The 19,570-nt window shown below is 29.5% G+C and overlaps 2 long non-coding RNA genes across 2 annotated transcripts; both read left to right on the forward strand.

Annotated features, from left to right (window-relative positions):
* Positions 1-11,278: 11,278 nt before the first annotated feature.
* LOC146722114 (uncharacterized) lies at positions 11,279-11,737 on the forward strand. The gene is made up of 2 exons (XR_014925337.1): positions 11,279-11,586; positions 11,660-11,737. It is a non-coding gene; the product is annotated as an uncharacterized LOC146722114 (long non-coding RNA).
* A 2,116-nt stretch (positions 11,738-13,853) lies between these two features.
* LOC146722115 (uncharacterized) lies at positions 13,854-14,865 on the forward strand. The gene is made up of 2 exons (XR_014925336.1): positions 13,854-14,714; positions 14,788-14,865. It is a non-coding gene; the product is annotated as an uncharacterized LOC146722115 (long non-coding RNA).
* Positions 14,866-19,570: the final 4,705 nt, after the last annotated feature.

Raw genomic sequence — 19,570 nt, forward strand, 5'->3', positions numbered from 1 at the left:
GCTGGAAATTATCTCATATATGGAGATGCTCCTGAGGAAAAAAATTATTTTTTCCAAATTAATTTTACCATTTGTCTCCCTTTAGATCATACAACTTTTGTTTGGAACATTCTTTCGAAAAATTCAAAGTAGGCAATTAAAATGAGACACTATATATAAATATACATTTAGTGAAATCTATCATGATAAGTTACACAGTGCATGTGTGTGTGTGTGTGTGCTTGTGTGTGTGTTGATGTGTTGACAGTCTTAAACTATAAATTATGAATATAATTATACATATAATTTCATCATCATAAGCGGAATATTTGTTATCCCAACAAAACTCTGTATTTAAATTCTTTATATAGCACTACTAAAAAGTTAGCCTGAATAAAAAGTAACATATATACTATATGAATATAAATAAAAAAAATGCATTCTATCAAAAGATAAACAATACATTTATGACATCTGAATTCAGCAGAATTTCCACATAGCGTTCTATCTTTTTTCACAAAAAATCTCAAATATTGCAAAAAAATCATTTTTTGTATATTAAACCTCAATTAACTTCAATTTCGGAAACTTGACGTGCTGGTGAAAATTGACTTTTTTACAGTATCGTTTTCACCGTCCAAAAATCTATAAGAAACATTTTGTCTGGTTTAAAATAATGAAAAAAAAATTTTTGTAAACTAGTGTAATTAATCATATGTAGTCAGATCTAAAAGTTAGTAAATATAATGCTTTATATGAATATTCAAATGTGTTATCTAATGTCTAATCAAATCTTTATATATAAGCACCGTCTGTCTGTCTGTATATATGTACGCGAACTACTTCCGCATTTGTAGACCAATTTTTGTTAAACCGGTACCAAAATGTTGCAAATTTTTCGGGGGTGGCTGCTGTAAGTTTTTTTTTTTTTAAATTAAGATTTAGAAAGACAGGGCCAACTATAACGAGCATATTAAATTAGTGAGAGATGTAATGTCAACACATAATTGATTTATTTCTTAGTATATACAATGATAATAAAATTAATAAAACGTTTCGGCTGTTACCTCAGCCTTCTTCAGTAAATATAAAAACAATAAAAATTCTTTTAAGAAAAATTATGACATATTACGCATTAGAGTCTATTTTTTAATGAACATTTTGGTTTAATAAGTCGATGAATTTAAATTGTATATACTAAGAAATAAATCAATTATGTGTTGACATTACATCTCTCACTAATTTAATATGCTCGTTATAGTTGGCCCTGTCTTTCTAAATCTTAATTTTATAATATCACACGAGCCTTGTCTTTAAATATCTAATTGTTTTCCTTATTAAATTTAAATAACGCAGGCCTTATAATGCGTAATAATCTCAGTAACATTAATTATCGTAAATTATACTATGATTTTGGATTTATCCAGAAACACTATGGTGAATACACATTTTACAACCTTAAAAAATGGATTAACGCTAATTACAAACTCCTTGAAGCAAGATCTAAATTGTATTTTCTAAAGTCTTGCATGAACCATGAGATCTTACCGTCGCACTTAACCAACATTGGAAAAACACAATTTAACATTCACAATTATAAACTAATAAATAAATTGACAAGAATACAGCACAAATTCAAAACAGAAATTTTAAAAATAGAAATTTATGATCTGTACAGAGTTGTTGACACTTTACAAAGAGAAATATTACAATTTTTACATAAGTTATCCATTTCTATCCCTGTTTATGTATGGCAATCAATAATTATATATCAAAGAAAATCCTTTAACAAATGCAAAGAAAGATTATATAGGTCTCATTTAAAGAAATTCCTGTGGTTAAAAAACAAAAAAATTAGTGATCATATGAAAAAAATTCAACCTATTCATTATTTTTGCTGGTTAAATAAGGAAACATCACAACCAATTAAATATACTAAAAATTTAACCACTAAGAGTTCTAACGAAACAATCATAGACATCCATATTGATCCTAAGTCCTCTATTATTAATGATATTGACCCATTAAACAAAACTAATAATAAATGGTTCATTAATTTAACGAACACAGAAATCCCACTAAAAGTATCTAATCTTTTACAAATGGGTAGTAATTTCAATCTTCCCATCTCCAACAAAAAAACTGCCATACATGAATTTATCAAAGATTTGGAAGCTAATGGAAAAAGAAATAATTTACAAAACCTCAGAACTATTAGGAATATTGCAATCCCCCAATTTAATCATTATCTACATAATTTTCACAAAAAGAATTTAATAAACGAAAAAATTACTGATATGTACAATACCTCAGTAAAATTTTGCAGAGAAAACAACAATATAATATTTACGCGATCTGACAAGGGTAATGTGACAGTCGCAATGGAGAGGGATTTTTACAATAATAAAGTGACTGAACTTCTTACAGATGTTAACACTTATTGCGTGGTCAATAAGAATCCAATCTTAAAAATTGAAAGAGAACTCAATTACACTATCAAAAATTTTCTAACAAAAGGATATATTTCAAAAAAAGAATATTATTTTATGCACTCTAGTGATTCCATACTACCGAAAGCTTACGGTCTCCCTAAAATTCACAAACAGAACATTCCTTTTAGAATTATTGTATCATCTATTAATACGGCTCTTTACAATATAGCCACATATATTCACAATGTATTGTCACGAAGCCTTCCCCCACCAAAAAGCCATATAAATAATAGTTTTGAATTGTGCAGGATTCTTACGGGAAAAAAGTTAAGGAATTCAGAAATAATGATATCATTAGATGTTATCTCTCTCTTCACTAATGTACCTATCAACCTTGCGATTAACAGTGTTAATAATAAATGGGAGTATATTAAGTCACAGACAAAAATTCCAAACAATTTATTAAATGTATAGAATTTGTTCTGTCATCTACATATTTTACATTTAACAATATAATTTATAAACAAATTTTCGGCACCCCCATGGGATCACCATTATCGCCCATAATAGCTGACTTAATAATGGAAGATTTGGAAAATTCTGTTCTTGACTTGATTAATATCGACATCCCATTTTATTATAGATACGTTGATGATATCATTATGACAGTTCCTGAAGAGAAGGTTGATTTGATTGTGGATTCTTTTAACAAATACCATGACAGACTCAAATTCACATTGGAATATGAGGATAACCGTTGTTTAAATTTCTTAGATGTATCATTGAAATTAATTAACAATACCATTTTTGTTGATTGGTTTCAGAAAAAAACATTTTCTGGAAGAACTCTTTCCTATTACTCTAACCATCCTTTCTGCCAAAAAAAAGGCATTATTTATATTATAACTTAGTAGATAGAGCTCTTCTTCTTTCACATCCAGAATTTCATAATAAGAATATAAATTCAATCATAACTATTTTAAGTAACAACGGTTATCCTTTAGAATTTATTTTCTCCGCTATTAATCAAAGAATTAAGTATCTTATTAATTCCAAACTAAATATCTTGACTAATGATAATAATACTACTAAGGTTCCTAAAATAGATGGAGATAATGAAAAAAAGAATTTCTTTGTTATTCCTTATGTGAATAGCATTTCTGACAAAATTGCATCAACTATCAAAAAAACAGAAATGACTATAGGTTATCGTTGTCTGGATAAACTCAATCGTTTTATCAAGGTTCATAAAGATAAAAATCAATTTTCAACTAATTCCAATGTTGTTTATAAGATCTCTTGTCACGATTGCGATGCGACATATGTTGGCCAAACCAAAAGACAACTTAAAACGAGAGTTGAAGAACATGTAAATAATATAAAGTTAGATTCGTCAAAGCATTCGGTCATCTCGGAACATATCCTTAATTACCAACACTCATTTAATTGGGAAGACATAAAAATTTTAGATTCTGAATCTAATTTCCAGAAGAGAAATGTTTCTGAAATGATCCATATAAAGGAACAAAAAAACGGTCTAAACCTAAAAAAAGATACCGATATGCTTGACGAGTCATATTTTGACATTCTAGAAGAATTATCTAATAAATAAATAATAATAATAATAGGAGTCACAGTTTGAACTCGACACATCATACTGTGACTTTGTATAGTGAACACATCAACTTGGCGGAATCTTGACTACTCATCAATTTACGTAAGCAATTCTAAACACAATTAAGATCTTTCACATAAAAAAATAACTTATTAATATAAATTAATATACCGAAAAAATAAAAATATACTTAGACAATCACGGTGAAATATACTGCAATGACGAACTTACTCGGAAATATCCTTGATGATGGGGACTAACTTTTTGATGCTGGATAACATCTAATTGTTTTCAATTCTCATATCAAGCGGTTCTGACGATAATTTTAACTAATAATGTTCAAAAGAATTGATGACGTGGAATGGGCCGTCAACCTGTTCTACTAACAACAGGGAACTCGTTTACATGTTTTTTGACATAATCAAAAAGCTTACCATCTTAACTAAAAAATGGTTAGCCGATTAGAAAAAATATCTAATTTAATAAATGTTATATGCGTAACCCAATTTAAATTCATCGACTTATTAAAACAAAATGTTCATTAAAAAATAGACTCTAATGCGTAATATGTCATAATTTTTCTTAAAAAAATTTTTATTGTTTTTATATTTACTAAAGAAGGCTGAGGTAACAGCCGAAACGTTTTATTAATTTTATTATCATTGTATATACTAAGAAATAAATCAATTATGTGTTGACATTACATCTCTCACTAATTTAATATGCTCGTTATAGTTGGCCCTGTCTTTCTAAATCTTAATTTTATAATATCACACGAGCCTTGTCTTTAAATATCTAATTGTTTTCTTTATTAAATTTTTTTTTTAAATTTTTAATTTTTATTTTTTTTCCTCAGAGGAGGGTATGTTTTTGCGAAAAATATTTTTTTTTGCAATATTTCTGAACACATGGTATCAAAATGTTGCAAATTTTTTGGAGATAGCGACGATGCGGTTTTTTCAAGTGTTACACCTCCACCCACGCACCCACCCACGCATTCACCCACACGCATGCGCATTTATGGACCAATTTTTACGAAATTAGTACCAAAATGTTGCAAATTTTTCTGAGAAAGCTGCTGTTTTATTTTTTTAAGTTTACGCCTACACTCACGCACCCATCCACGCAATCGCATATTTATGAACCAATTTTTTTTTAAATTGGTACCAAAATGTTGCAAATTTTTTGGAAATGGCGACGATGCGGTTTTTTCTAGTGTTACACCTCCACCCACGCACCCACCCACGCATTCACCCACACGCATGCGCATTTATGGACCAATTTTCACGAAATTAGTACCCAAATGTTGCAAATTTTTCTGAGAAAGCTGCTGTTTTATTTTTTTAAGTTTACGCCTTCACCCACGCACCCTACCCACGCAATCGCATATTTATGAACCAATTTTTTTTTAATTGGTAACAAAATGTTGCAAATTTTTTAGAGATGGCGAAAATGTGGTTTTTTCGTGTTACACTTCCACCCACGCATTCATTCACGCACATGCGCATTTACGGATCAATTTTCACGAAATTGGTACAAAAATGTTGCAAATTTTTCTGAGAAAGCTGCTGTGTGGTTTTTTTAAGTTTTATCCCACCCACGCATCCACCTACGCATTCACACATTTATTCACAGACTTTTTCGAAATTTGTACTCAAATTTAGTCGGGGATGGCTACTATATGATTTTAACAATTTTTTATCACCCTATTCATCCGCCCACGCATCCATGCACCCATGTGCATACGCATTTATTGACCGATTTTCACGAAATTGGTACCAAAATGTTGCAAATTTTTAATAGAAAGCTGTTGTGTGGTTTTTTTAAGTTTTATCCCAATCACGCATCTACCCACACATTTACACATTTATTCACAAACATTAGAAATAAAAAAAAATTGAGTAAAATGTAAAAAAGGATATAATAATTAAGTAATAAAAAAATATTTAAAGTATATATTAACTAAAATAATGTTTTATATTTAAAAAATATGAAATTGTGTGGAAATTTTAAAATAAACAAGAAAATAAAAATAAAAATATATTATAAATATTTAAATATATGCAAAACGCGGTGTATAATAAAATATCTGGGAGAATGAAATAAATAACATAATAGTCATTTACAAAAAAATTTAAACATTTATTTTGGTATAAATTTCGTGAAAGTCGGACAACAAATGTGGAAGTAGTTCGCGGTAATACAAAAAAAAGAATAAATTTTTTGTGTTAAAACGGATTTACCATAATATAGATTATATGAGGACCGCGCTTCGCGCGGTCCGAAAAGCTAGTATAATAATATGTTTCATCAGTAAACATAGCTATATTAATGTAATTTTTAAATAAATATTAAAAGAATAATTTTTCGAATTAAATAAACTTTTAATAAAAATAGAGATGATCTTGATCTCTTAAGGTATTTAATAGTGTGAGTCCCCTTGTCTCTCTCACATTAGTCTGCTGTTTATCTGTAATCCGTCGGTGCGTGCGTACTTGTGTGTTTGTACGGGCACATATACATACGTCCACCCGTTTGCACGTGAGCGCTCGTGTAATTTCGTATGCGTTTGATTTAAAGCAAATTGCTCAAGATTCACGTAACCCAAATAAATAGAATATAATTAAAAAATTAAAAATTTACACTGAAATCAATGAAATATTAAATACAAGGGGAAACTTGGTTAAAAAAGACTTTTTTAATTGGCTTCTTTACAGTATCGTTTTTATCGTCCAAAAATCTATAAGAAACATCTTGTCTGGTTTAAAATAATGAAAACTTTTTTAATAATAATGAAAAAAAACTTTTTTTGTAAATTAGTGTAATTAACCATAAGTAGATACTCAAGAGCGTCCGGAGGGGGGAGGACAAGATGCGGCATTTGCCCCTCCCCCTAGAATTTGGAATCAGTAAAAAATTTGACATTTACTCTTTTTTTGAATAAACGTGTTGGGATTTACTTGCACGCACCGATTTTGATCCGATTCGGACGCGGTGAGAAAGCTTTTACCAAAAGTATATATTTTAACAATATAAATGATGCTCCCCCTGGAAAAAATTTTGCGGACGCCCTTGTACATACTATTGCACACATACTGAAATTTTCAATGAACAAAGTTTATCGCGTAACATTAGATGCATTTATTTTAATTTCCTTTTTTTACGCAAAACTGTCCATTTATTCATATTATACTATTTTTTCTATTAATAATTAATTCTAGAAAGTTTTTTTAGTTAATACTATTACTATTTTACAAAAAATAACAAATAAACTTTAGAATTCAATTCAAATGTCAACTAATGTTAAAAAATGAGATTATAGACATTCTTTTTATTTTTAAAGAATGTCGTAAGCATTATAGGATAGATTCTTATTTCAATAAAAAATAAAATTTTAATTTAAATACATCATCTATCGCGCGCGCGCGTGCATTCGATAATACGTTAATTGAAATGAGATAGCATAAATATATCAGGAGTAAATTTTGATTGCGCACATTACCAATTGGACAGAACGATATTTCCCGATCAGACACAGTCCCATTTATAGACATACAGTCGATCAGACACATACAATTGCAATTGGACACATTCACAATCGAGCACAGTTCTCATCAAATTCGATAGAGCACAGTTCATATCGATGAAATGAAATGGACTTTGCTTCGTGCGGAAAGTCGCAAATCTATGTGAAACTGTACCATTATTGACCTCGTCATATTGATAGCACCTATCGATATGAATAAACCTCGGTTCGCGCAAGAAATTACAAATATACCTAATTGAAATTATGTTCAACCGAATCTATGACAAATTAATCGGATGTGAATCTGATCAGAAATAGTTTTCATAATCAAATTATATATTTATTCTTCTCGTATTAATATTTGTTTTAATTCAAATTTTTTATTACTTTAAATATGTTGTAAAAAAAGTTTCTCTTTCCAGTCAAAATAATGTGTTTTACATAATATAGAAAATAGAATACATATATACTATACAAAAATAAAACTTCTTTAATAAAAAAAAAAATGCTAAAATTGAAAAACTAAGGTAGTAGATATTAAACTGACTACACTGGCTGTCTATTCGATTTGTTAAACTATATTTATTGACGTTTCGACCATACGGGTTGTGATCCTTTTCAAAATTACAATAGAAGCATTCTAGAAATTAATGTACATGCAATCAGAATCAACATTTAAATTGAAAACGTGAAATGTAACAAATGAGACTTACAATGAGTTACTGCATATCGTTATTGACATTTAAAAGTACGCTCCGGTGAGACTTAACTTAAGATCGGATGGTAAATTAACTGCGTTTCACTTGTGTCATCTTGCTACGACTGAGCACACTGTACTAACGAATAAACACGCCGAAAATTATGTCAAAGTTAAAAGTTAACAATATTTACATTCTCGCTAAATTGTGATGTACCATATGGCAAATTACTAAAATAAAATATAAAAAATGAAAAATAAAATATAAAAAGTATAAGATAATAAAAAGACAAATAAATAAATAAATAAATATATTCGGTTCGCTTATGTCATCCTGCCTTAACATACCAATAATAAACTACTAATAATAGCTCCCAACAATGTATGTTAAAAATTTTTTACTTCAATTTCTAAACAAACTGTCATATATCGTACTAAAGCTTTCAGTGTCTTTCTGTAAATTGATAGTGGAATTCAATTTCTTGATAAAGTACATTTCGGCTATTTCTCTTTTTCTTCTATTGTTTTCTTTATGCAGAATTAAAGGATTCGACCAATCAAATTCATGTCCTTGATTAATTCTGTGCTCACTAACAACAGAAAAATTGCTCGCTGAATTTTTAATATTACGTCGGTGTTCGTTAATCCTAGTACTGAGATGTCTTTTTGTCTGCCCTACATAATTAGAATCACAATTGTTACAATTAATACAATAGACTCCGCCGGTTTGCTTATTAATATCTAAATTATCTTTCCCCGATTTTATTAAACAGTTCAGTTTTTTGGGGATGGTAAAAATTACGTTAAGGTTCTTTTTGTTTAGAAATCTATATATGTCATTAGTGAACCGATTACAATATGGAATGACGATGAAATTTTCCCTCGAAACATCCGTCGAATCTACATTTATAATTTTTTTATCCTTATTGTTTATAGGTTGTGACAGCTTGTGGGTTCTATCATTGACATATTTATTAATGAGATTTTCCGGGAAGCAATTATTTTTCAAAATATTCTTTACAATTTTTAAATTAGAGTCATGAAACCGTTTGTTAGATAAATTTATTGCATGGTCAACTAAATTGGTAATGGTGTTAATTTTATATTTCGTCGGATGATTCGAGAAAAAATTGATGTATCTTCCTGAGAATGTTGGTTTTCTGTACCAGTTAGTTATGAGCTTATTATCATCCCTGTGGACAATTGTATTCAAAAAGCTGAGAGAATTATTAGTTTCAATCTCATAAGTAAAAGTTAGTCTTGGGTGATAGCTATTAAATACCTCGCTCACCTCTAACAGTTTATCGTTAGGAAGGATCATGAATATGTCATCTACATATCTATAGAAACAAGATGTTTCGAAACCAAGCAAGGACAAACAATCCGTTTCAAGATCCTCCATTACGATATTTGCGAGTATGGGGGAGAGAGGTGAGCCCATTGGACTCCCATAAATCTGTTTATAAGCTATCCCATTAAACATGAAACTAGTTGAACACAATATTGCATCAATCGCATGCCTGAACTGTTGAAAACTAAAATTAGTATGTCCCGATATCTCATTCCATCTCTTTTCTATACCTTTTATGACTAGTTCCTTCGGAATATTAGTGTAGAGTGAAGAGACATCCAACGACACCATTATATCGGTTGACTCTATGGTTTTATTATTTATTGATTTGACGAACTCCCAACTATCTTTGACGAACGATCGAGGTTTTTGAATTGAATTTAGTAAGATAGAGTGTAAATAATTTGCCATCATATACGTTGGACTCCCAATAGAAGAGATGATAATTCTTAAGGGGGTTCCCGCTTTGTGGATCTTCGGCAATCCATATGCTCTCGGAGTGTTCCCGTTCGTGCATTTTAAATTATTAAGAGTACGTTCGTCAATTAAGTTGTTCTTTTGCCAAGATTTTAATAAGTCGTTAATTCTTTGAGATACATTGTTTATCGGGTCTTTTTTCATGATTTTATATGTCGATGTGTCACTCAACAATTCAGTCATCTGACGCACGTATTTGTCCTTGTTCATAATGACAGTGACTTGTCCCTTATCCGCTCGCGTTACAAAAATATCTTTGTTGTCATTTAAAAACTTTTTACACTTTGAGAATTCGATAAGAATATGTCTATTTATAAAATCTTGATGTTTTCTTTTGTTTTTAAGTCTATTCAAAGAATTAGCGATGCAGTTACGCGTATCATTCAGTAGGTTGCCCTTCAGTCGGTGGCTATTTAATTCAAAGTTTTTTATTACGTTAAGAGCAAATAACTCAGAATCTTTTTCACTGTTATGATTAAACGGCAATCCGAATTTTCCCCCCAAGCTCAGAAACCTAAGTGTGTTCTCTGGTACTACTTTATCAGAATTATTAATTATCCATTTATTATAATCGAAATTGAAAAACCCACTATATAGCTTATTTTGACGATTGAGAAGCAGATCAAATTTTTTAATTAATTTACCTTTAATTATATTTTTATGTTTTAGAACTTTTAGATTCTGTAATTCTTTAAACTCTTTAAGTAATTTATTCGGTAGCGCAGATTGCAGATTCTTTTCTAATTGTCTGCTTCTTACATTAGAACAATTTAAGAAAAAGTTAATGTCCTTAATTTCTAGGTTCAAAATAAGTTGTTTGCCACGCGATACAAATGTGGAAAACCTTCGAGTAACAAGATTATTCTGAAACCGTACTCTAAAATTCAAATTATGAATATGCGGTGGAAGCACGTCGAACCTTCTACACCGAAGCAAGAAGATGAGTTGTAGAAATCTTCAAATTCAATCCCATCCACTGTTTCAAAAGCTGAGTCTGTTGCTTTCCATAATGTAACGTGATCAAATTGAAAAAACTTCCTTCCCGGTAAGATGCCATCATTAATGTCAAAGGCGTATAATAACAATAAAATATTAAATTTCGTTCGCCAGGAATGAAATACTAAGGTAGTAGATATTAAACTGACTACTGGGAGCTATTATTAGTAGTTTATTATTAATATGTTAAGGCAAGATGACATAAGCGAACCGAATATATTTATTTATTTATTTATTTGTCTTTTTATTATCTTATACTTTTTATATTTTATTTTTCATTTTTTATATTTTATTTTAGTAATTTGCCATATGGTACATCACAATTTAGCGAGAATGTAAATATTGTTAACTTTTAACTTTGACATAATTTTCGGCGTGTTTATTCGTTAGTACAGTGTGCTCAGTCGTAGCAAGATGACACAAGTGAAACGCAGTTAATTTACCATCCGATCTTAAGTTAAGTCTCACCGGAGCGTACTTTTAAATGTCAATAACGATATGCAGTAACTCATTGTAAGTCTCATTTGTTACATTTCACGTTTTCAATTTAAATGTTGATTCTGATTGCATGTACATTAATTTCTAGAATGCTTCTATTGTAATTTTGAAAAGGACCACAACCCGTATGGTCGAAACGTCAATAAATATAGTTTAACAAATCGAATAGACAGCCAGTGTAGTCAGTTTAATATCTACTACCTTAGTATTTCATTCCTGGCGAACGAAATTTAATTAATATTTTATTGTTATTATACGCCTTTGACATTAATGATGGCATCTTACCGGGAAGGAAGTTTTTTCAATTTGATCACGTTACATTATGGAAAGCAACAGACTCAGCTTTTGAAACAGTGGATGGGATTGAATTTGAAGATTTCTACAAACTCATCTTCTTGCTTCGGTGTAGAAGGTTCGACGTGCTTCCACCGCATATTCATAATTTGAATTTTAGAGTACGGTTTCAGAATAATCTTGTTACTCGAAGGTTTTCCACATTTGTATCGCGTGGCAAACAACTTATTTTGAACTTAGAAATTAAGGACATTAACTTTTTCTTAAATTGTTCTAATGTAAGAAGCAGACAATTAGAAAAGAATCTGCAATCTGCGCTACCGAATAAATTACTTAAAGAGTTTAAAGAATTACAGAATCTAAAAGTTCTAAAACATAAAAATATAATTAAAGGTAAATTAATTAAAAAATTTGATCTGCTTCTCAATCGTCAAAATAAGCTATATAGTGGGTTTTTCAATTTCGATTATAATAAATGGATAATTAATAATTCTGATAAAGTAGTACCAGAGAACACACTTAGGTTTCTGAGCTTGGGGGGAAAATTCGGATTGCCGTTTAATCATAATAGTGAAAAAGATTCTGAGTTATTTGCTCTTAACGTAATAAAAAACTTTGAATTAAATAGCCACCGACTGAAGGGCAACCTACTAAATGATACGCGTAACTGCATCGCTAATTCTTTGAATAGACTTAAAAACAAAAGAAAACATCAAGATTTTATAAATAGACATATTCTAATCGAATTCTCAAAGTGTAAAAAGTTTTTAAATGACAACAAAGATATTTTTGTAACGCGAGCGGATAAGGCACAAGTCACTGTCATTATGAACAAGGACAAATACGTGCGTCAGATGACTGAATTGTTGAGTGACACATCGACATATAAAATCATGAAAAAAGACCCGATAAACAATGTATCTCAAAGAATTAACGACTTATTAAAATCTTGGCAAAAGAACAACTTAATTGACGAACGTACTCTTAATAATTTAAAATGCACGAACGGGAACACTCCGAGAGCATATGGATTGCCGAAGATCCACAAAGCGGGAACCCCCTTAAGAATTATCATCTCTTCTATTGGGAGTCCAACGTATATGATGGCAAATTATTTACACTCTATCTTACTAAATTCAATTCAAAAACCTCGATCGTTCGTCAAAGATAGTTGGGAGTTCGTCAAATCAATAAATAATAAAACCATAGAGTCAACCGATATAATGGTGTCGTTGGATGTCTCTTCACTCTACACTAATATTCCGAAGGAACTAGTCATAAAAGGTATAGAAAAGAGATGGAATGAGATATCGGGACATACTAATTTTAGTTTTCAACAGTTCAGGCATGCGATTGATGCAATATTGTGTTCAACTAGTTTCATGTTTAATGGGATAGCTTATGAACAGATTTATGGGAGTCCAATGGGCTCACCTCTCTCCCCCATACTCGCAAATATCGTAATGGAGGATCTTGAAACGGATTGTTTGTCCTTGCTTGGATTCGAAACATCTTGTTTCTATAGATATGTAGATGACATATTCATGATCCTTCCTAACGATAAACTGTTAGAGGTGAGCGAGGTATTTAATAGCTATCACCCAAGACTAACTTTTACTTATGAGATTGAAACTAATAATTCTCTCAGCTTTTTGAATACAATTGTCCACAGGGATGATAATAAGCTCATAACTAACTGGTACAGAAAACCAACATTCTCAGGAAGATACATCAATTTTTTCTCGAATCATCCGACGAAATATAAAATTAACACCATTACCAATTTAGTTGACCATGCAATAAATTTATCTAACAAACGGTTTCATGACTCTAATTTAAAAATTGTAAAGAATATTTTGAAAAATAATTGCTTCCCGGAAAATCTCATTAATAAATATGTCAATGATAGAACCCACAAGCTGTCACAACCTATAAACAATAAGGATAAAAAAATTATAAATGTAGATTCGACGGATGTTTCGAGGGAAAATTTCATCGTTATTCCATATTGTAATCGGTTCACTAATGACATATATAGATTTCTAAACAAAAAGAACCTTAACGTAATTTTTACCATCCCCAAAAAACTGAACTGTTTAATAAAATCGGGGAAAGATAATTTAGATATTAATAAGCAAACCGGCGTAGTCTATTGTATTAATTGTAACAATTGTGATTCTAATTATGTAGGGCAGACAAAAAGACATCTCAGTACTAGGATTAACGAACACCGACGTAATATTAAAAATTCAGCGAGCAATTTTTCTGTTGTTAGTGAGCACAGAATTAATCAAGGACATGAATTTGATTGGTCGAATCCTTTAATTCTGCATAAAGAAAACAATAGAAGAAAAAGAGAAATAGCCGAAATGTACTTTATCAAGAAATTGAATTCCACTATCAATTTACAGAAAGACACTGAAAGCTTTAGTACGATATATGACAGTTTGTTTAGAAATTGAAGTAAAAAATTTTTAACATACATTGTTGGGAGCTATTATTAGTAGTTTATTATTGGTATGTTAAGGCAGGATGACATAAGCGAACCGAATATATTTATTTATTTATTTATTTGTCTTTTTATTATCTTATACTTTTTATATTTTATTTTTCATTTTTTATATTTTATTTTAGTAATTTGCCATATGGTACATCACAATTTAGCGAGAATGTAAATATTGTTAACTTTTAACTTTGACATAATTTTCGGCGTGTTTATTCGTTAGTACAGTGTGCTCAGTCGTAGCAAGATGACACAAGTGAAACGCAGTTAATTTACCATCCGATCTTAAGTTAAGTCTCACCGGAGCGTACTTTTAAATGTCAATAACGATATGCAGTAACTCATTGTAAGTCTCATTTGTTACATTTCACGTTTTCAATTTAAATGTTGATTCTGATTGCATGTACATTAATTTCTAGAATGCTTCTATTGTAATTTTGAAAAGGACCACAACCCGTATGGTCGAAACGTCAATAAATATAGTTTAACAAATCGAATAGACAGCCAGTGTAGTCAGTTTAATATCTACTACCTTAGTATTTCATTCCTGGCGAACGAAATTTAATATTTTATTTTTAAAGTTGAAAAAGTATACAAAAAAGTACTAAAATTATAAAAGTACTTAAAATTATAAAAGTAATAAAATAAGTTTTTATGAAATAAAATTTCTATAATCAAAATAAATTTTTTCATAATAATGTATTAATGTATTATGTATTAAAAAAAAATATATAAGAATGAAAGGAAGATATATATTAATGACATATATTATATTATATAATACACATAAAAGTGCTAAAAGAGTTTAAGCAAGAGTTAATTTTTTATATAATTAATATACATATTCTAAATTATATAAATTGCATTACACGGAACATGGATAAATCAAATATACCAGAGTTGAATATTTCGTTCATGTCCGAATTTTATCTCTGCCACAACTTGCTCTCCACTAGCAAAAAGAATAATGCGTTTGAACATTTATATTTGTTCTTTGTTTTAAAATTAATTAATTTTTTTTATTCCATTTGTCAAAAAAATCTATTATTTCAGCTAACATATTTTCTCACTCATCACTGGCAACTTCATTAATTTTATCGGTATTTAACATATTTTCCTGACTATCATTTTTGTAAAGTTCTCAAATATGTTTGAATTCTTAAATAATTTTAGTATTTTTTATCATTAACTTATACCTATTCTTTTTTAATATCATTTTTCTAAAATAAAGAATGTTATTTTATGTCTTATAAAAAAATGTATTTTAGTAAAAACTATAAACCTATTTAATTACTTTCATTATTTTAGTACTTATTTATATTATATAATTTATATATATTTTTAATGCTACTTTTGTAATTGGTTTCTTTTTGGATAAAAAAGTTTTATTTATATTGAAATACTATTGTTATAAAAAATGTATTTCAGCTACATATATAATATATAATATATAACACTTGAATTTTTTATCTTTATTGCTTTTTTTAATCAATATTTACATATTTTTGCAAACTAAATATACATATATATTTATAGTTTCTATATTGTTTCCTTGATGAGATCTTCATATAATTTTTATAATAAAAAAGTTTTAAGGATTTTACTTTCACATATTTTTTTGTGAAAGAAATATATATATATATAAAATAGATAATTGTCTTCCGCATGACATAATATATAAATTTATGACGTACAATAAAAACAAAATTAATAGACATGATGACAAAATTAAAAATAGATTAATTAATAAATTTCGACTTTTGATTAGTAGACAAAACGCTATATACGATACTTATTTTAATAATAACCGGAATAAATGGATAATTAATAATAGTGATACGATTGTCTCAAATGATGTCCTTTGTTTCCTAAGTTTGGGAGGTAAATTTAGTTTACCCATCAACCAGAAAGTTAAAAGTGATTGTGAATTGTTTACCTTAGACGTTATTAAGAATTTTGATTCGTGTTTCTATAAAGTTGAAAATGAGATAATAGATGACACACATAATCAGATTGCGGGGTCCCTGAATAAATGGCGGCAAAAAACTGAACACCATAATTTTATGGATAGACACATTTCAAAAGAATTTACTAGGATTAAAAAGTTTTTGGCTGATTGGGATGACTTGTTAATTAGTAGAGCGGACAAGGGTCAAGTGACAGTGATTCTGAATAGGAATAATTACATAGAAAAGATGACTGAATTGTTGAGCGACTGTAACACATATAGAAAATTGAAAAAAAATCCGACGAGTAGCATGTCTGTTATAATAAATACGTTGGTTAAATCTTGGCTTGATAATGAACTTATTGACAACAATGTTTATAAAAGGTTGAGATGCACTAATGGTAATGTTCCCAGATGTTATGACCTGCCGAAAATACATAAACAAGAACTCCCATTGAGAATTATTGTGTCAGCTATTGGGAGTCCTCTGTATAACGTAGCTACATATTTACACAATATTTTACTCGATTCTGTCCCAAAACCTAAATCGTACATAAAGGATAGCTGGACTTTTGCTTCGTTAATTAAAAATAAAATAATTAATAGTGATCACATGTTGGTTTCGTTGGATGTTACTGCACTTTTCACAAACATTCCGAAAGATCTTGTTCTGAGCGGGATTGGGAAAAGATGGAGTTTTATATCTACACGGACAAAATTTAGTTTAACGCAATTTCAACACGCGGTTAAATTAATAATAAATTCCACCAGCTTCACCTTTGAGGAACAGTATTATGAGCAGATTTTCGGTAGTCCTATGAGATCCCCTCTCTCACCTGTGTTGGCTAATATGGTCATGGATGACCTGGAGACTTATTGTTTGGCTGAGTTAGATTTTGAGATTCCCCATTTCTATAGATAGGTTGATGACATTTTTGCTGTTCTCCCCAAGGATAAGATCAATGAGATGTTAATTATGTTCAATAGTTATCATCCTCGTCTTGTTTTCACATACGAGATGGAAGAAAGCAACATGTTAAATTTCCTGAATACAACAATCATTAGAGAGAATGGCATTTTACTGACAAATTGGTATCGCAAACCAACTTTTTCAGGACGATACATTAATTTCTTTTCTAACCACCCGCTCAAATATAAAAGTTAATATCATTAATTTAATTGATCAGGCTTTGTTGCTATCTGATTAACGATTTCATGATTCTAACCTTAAGATTGTTGAAGAAATTTTATTGAATAATTGTTACCCTCCTAACTTAATTAAATATCACATTAATAAACGGTTGAAAGAAATCACCTATGGTAACATAGATAAAACTAGGGAGATACAGCATAGATACAAAGATGGTGATTTTGTTCTGATTCCATTTGTTAATAAAGTTAGTGACAACATACGTCTTATTTTGAAAAAATTGGGTCTCCATGTACTCTTCACTATACCGAGAAAACTTAATTGCATTATCGGAACTGGAAAAGATAAGCTAAATTACGATAAACACACAGAACTGGTTTATCAAATTAATTGTAGAAATTGCGATGCGTCTTATATTGGACAAACAAAACGCCATTTACATGTTAGAATAAGGGAGTACGAACGAAATATGAATGGCTCTCAAGATAACTATTTTGTTATCACAGATCATCGTCTTACGGAATGCCATGATTTTGACTGCAAAAATCCTGTTGTTTTGCATAAGGAAAAACAATTGCGTATACTCTCTTATAAGAGAGAAGTGGCGGAAATGTTTTATATTAAGAAAACGAAAAATACGATTAATTTACAAAAAGACACAGAGAGCTTAAATTCTGTATATGATAGCTTGTTTTTACTTTAGGTTGTTGTTTTGCGTTTGTTTATTTACTTGACTTTTTGTCTTTTTGTCTTTTTATTATCGCTATGTCATTATAAACTGAACACCGTTTGAATATAGACGCTCCACAGAATAATGTGAGACGTGAGCGATTACCATCAATTCGCCTGTTTAGTTGTGAGTTAGAATTTATGATTTTATTATTAAATTTTGTGTATATTCCTTTAATTTAATTTAACAATATATTTTTCAATTTATTTGAAAAGGATTACAAGCAGTGATCGAAACGTTGTAATTTTTTTTTGCACGTAATAAAATAAGCCAGTTTTGGTCAATAAATTAACTGTTCATATTTAATTTCTTACTAGCGATATATAATATGAATTCGTTCAAATATATATATATTTATAGTTTCTTATAATTTAATGATATATCCGCTTAATTTTAATAAAAAAATCCTTTTTTGGATTTTATTTTAGTTTAACATTCTAGAATTAGTATATTTACGGATTTTATGCTATATTTGTAATAGTTGAAAGTTAAATATGTTGATTTAAACGAAACGCATACAGGTATAAAATCGACCCAACTAGAGTTGCACGCTGACATCTCTTTTCATTCTATTCATAAAATTTGCTCCTCTTTCATTTAATGTGCATACACAACAATTTGTATATGTATGTGCAGAGATAAACAGTCGCCGTTTAGGAAATATTTTGGTATATTGAAATTGGTCGTTTCTGATGACTCAATGCAAGAGTATATTCATCCTGAAGTAAAAGCCGGAAATTTTCCGGGATTTGTTATACTTTAAATTGTGATATAAATTTTACCAGTTATCTCTGCCGTCAAACTACCAAAAACCGATAACGACGACGTTTCTATCAATCGAGAACAGAGTTGGTTTTTATTAATTTTATAACATTTTTCAATGATATCTAGCTATGTTGTGTGTAGAAAATGTCACGGTAATATTAATTTTTTAACAACAGTTTGAAGAGAATTGAATTTAAAAATAAAAAGCTCACGCAAATGTAATAAGTTTATTCATTCATATCCACTAATAAATGCTAAACTTGTATATGAAATCAATAATCAATTAGTTTTTCTAATAGAATTATTGGATCATTGGTTGGAAAAGGATTTGTTTTATGTGATATGGTGGACATAAATCATGGTTTAGAGCAAATTTTCGAAGAAAGTTCTTGGATACTTAAATCAAATAAAATTTTTGTGTAACACCTAGAAAAAAATATCTTCAGAATTGATGAGTAAAGGATGACTATGTTACAGCGGGAAAAAAATATGTTGATCACGTGAGCAAAAATTAGAGATACGTATGCAAAAGCTTAAAGAATCTCAGTAAGATCTGAGTGATGCTAAAAAATGGACAAAGTTATCGATGAATTGACACATCACTATATG

The sequence above is a fragment of the Nylanderia fulva genome, unplaced genomic scaffold (genome assembly GCF_048542155.1).
Source record: "Nylanderia fulva isolate GAGA-0341 unplaced genomic scaffold, ASM4854215v1 Scaffold369, whole genome shotgun sequence".
Lineage (NCBI taxonomy): Eukaryota > Metazoa > Arthropoda > Insecta > Hymenoptera > Formicidae > Nylanderia > Nylanderia fulva.